The sequence below is a fragment of the Lepisma saccharinum genome, chromosome 14 (assembly GCF_977018435.1).
Source record: "Lepisma saccharinum chromosome 14, izLepSacc3.1, whole genome shotgun sequence".
Classification (NCBI taxonomy): domain Eukaryota; kingdom Metazoa; phylum Arthropoda; class Insecta; order Zygentoma; family Lepismatidae; genus Lepisma; species Lepisma saccharinum.
The window spans coordinates 35,636,192-35,638,945 of NC_139242.1; the positions used below are offsets into that span (position 1 = coordinate 35,636,192).

At 41.2% G+C, this 2,754-nt stretch overlaps 1 pseudogene; it reads left to right on the top strand.

The window, feature by feature from the left end:
- Positions 1-1,388: 1,388 nt before the first annotated feature.
- On the top strand, positions 1,389-2,066 carry LOC145998330 (puff-specific protein Bx42 pseudogene; annotated as a pseudogene).
- Positions 2,067-2,754: the final 688 nt, after the last annotated feature.

Here is a 2,754-nt window from a genome sequence, read left to right on the forward strand (position 1 = left end):
TCGGTTTGAATTTATTCTCTGAGTTCCGGCCAGATTCGGAAGAAATAGAAGATTATTTAACGAGGTTTGAACAGTCTTGCTTGGCTCATGATGTTAATGAAGCCAGGAAGGTACCCATACTGATTGCAGTTATAGGGTCTGAAGCTTTCAAAGTGTTGAAGACTATACTTGCACCTGAACCAGTCGATCGTCAAACGTATTCGATCCTCAAGGACAACCTGCTTAAACATTATGGCCAGAAAATAAACAAATATGTGGAACGTTTCAAGTTCAGGCAATGCACGCAGGAAAGTGGTGAGAATGCAACACGATTTATGGTACGTGTTAAGGAACAAGCACTAAAATGTAGTTTTGGCCATTACTTACAGGAAGCCATTGTAGAGCAAATAATTGTAGGCGTTCGGTCTGACGCCATTAGAAAGAAATTACTATCTGAACCTACATTGACTCCAGCAAAATGTCAAGATATTGTGCTTCAAATGGAATTAATTGAACGGGAAACACAAATGTTCACACATCGTGAAAAGGAATGTAGTCCTAATCTAGTTACATTTGCTGGGACACAGAAATTTAAACCATGTTTCCAGTCCTCGCAAGCAAGCAAAAATAACTTTGTTACTCCTCGGGATAAAAGTAATAAAAGCACTGAAGAATGTGATAGATGCTCCAGAAGACATGATCTTGGACATTGTCCAGCAAAATATTCGATATGTTCATTTTGTAAAAAGAAAGGTCATTGGCATGTAAAATGCAAGTTTAGGAAAAAGAACCATAAACTTACGAGTAAGACAATTACCTCGGATCAAACTTCTAAGTCGAATATTGAACCTTTAGACGCTATTGTTGGTGAACAAAGCATACATAATGAATTTCATGGTTTGTCTTTATTGCACGTTGAAGTTAGTGATTCTCATCCGCCAAAAGATACTTGCACTATTTCATCAAGCACAGACAATTCACAAGTGGAAGATGCTACGCTCAATCGTTCAAAAGCAAGGAGTGTTAGTTTCAAGCCAAAGACAAAAGTTGTAGATGGCACTAATGTTCTTATGTCAGCGGAACCATGCGTAGTTAATCTGTGTATTGATAAACGAATTATACGATGTGAACTAGATACTGGATCTACAGTTACGCTGTTCAATAGCAAGTCTTTCAAAAAAATGTTTCCTCATCGGCGAACACAATTCACTACACTTAAGTTACGAGGTGTGAATAATAATAATTTGAAGTTGAAAGGTCAAGCTTTCATTGATTTATCATTGAATGATATATTGTATAAATTACCGGTTATATTGTGTGAAGAAGAACTGCGTTATCCATTGATTGGACGTTCATGGCTCGACAGTATTCATCCAGGTTGGAGGAACTTGTTAGCACAATGTAACACAATGTTCACAAATACGGGGTCCGGACGAAATTACAACGCAGATATTAATACAAAAATACCGGAAAGTGAAGGTTTGAGAGCGCAGCTGGAGAAGAAACTTACCCAGAAAGACAAGGAATCAAGGGAACGTGACCAACTGCGATATGACGGACATAAAAGACCGAAGCTCCGGAGAGACAGGGAGAGGGACATTAGTAAACAGATTGCCATTGGAATGCCAGCTAAGAGCATGGCCAGTGACGACATTCAGTTTGACCAGAAGCTGTTCAACCAATCAAAGAGGATGGACAGTGGGTACGGAGATGACGAAGCGTACAACGTGTATGATAAACCTTGGTGGCATGCACGAACTCTGGGCCAACATATTTACAGACCATCAAGAGATCTGAACAAGGATGTGAATGGAGGTGATTTGGAGAAAATAATTAAAACAAACAGTTTTGTCCCAGACAAGGAATTCAGTGGCACGGACCTTGGAGCAGCACGCAGCGGACCTATTCAGTCTGAGAAAGATGAAGACGATACTTTCGGTCTGAACCAGTTCTTGACTATAGCTAAAAGAGCTAGCAAGAGACCTAAGGATGCAGAGGGAAGAAGAGAGAACGAAAACCAACCACCACTCAGAAGGTCGAATAGACTTGGGAGACCTCCTGATAGATACGGTGAGACCAGCACTTAAAACAAAAAAAAAAGAGACTCCAGGAGGAGATGATAGACGCATGATAAGAGGAAGAAGAAGAATTTGTATTCTGTAGCATGTTATTGATTGGTTGTTATAGTAACAGTGTGTAAGATGTACGTGAATGGCTTCCATGTATTAAAGTTATATTGTTTAATTTGAACCTACGTCTTTTGTATGTCTTGTGCATGTATAAGACAGGGCTTACAATAATGTTAAATAAAATATATTTTCATTAGTTTATAATTATAATTATCGTAAAATAACAATTATAACTGTGGTATTAATTCTGGTAATTAGGTTTCATCAGTGTCCTGACACCCCTACAAAAATATCTTGCAACGCTTATGCCGATGTAAAATTTGGAGAATGGTAGATTACGAGAAGCATTCCCAGGTGTGTCACAGCTCGCCCGGGGAATCAATTTGTCCAAGACGGGACGTCATTCGAGCGGGAAATCCTCCGTTTCCATGACGTCGGTCGCTTTCCCGAACAGAAGCCCCCCAGCCAGTGCGTGCGTGCTCCCTGCCCAGGGGGAGAGCGCTGAAGGAGAAACCACTGTCCCACGCCTCTCTGAGATGGGCGCCCCGTCGCTACCGAGGGCCTGCATTACTCACCGCGCCGAGATAGTTCCTCCGATGAATACAAATACGCTCCCCATCCACCCCTACCAACCCCTCCTCCCCGT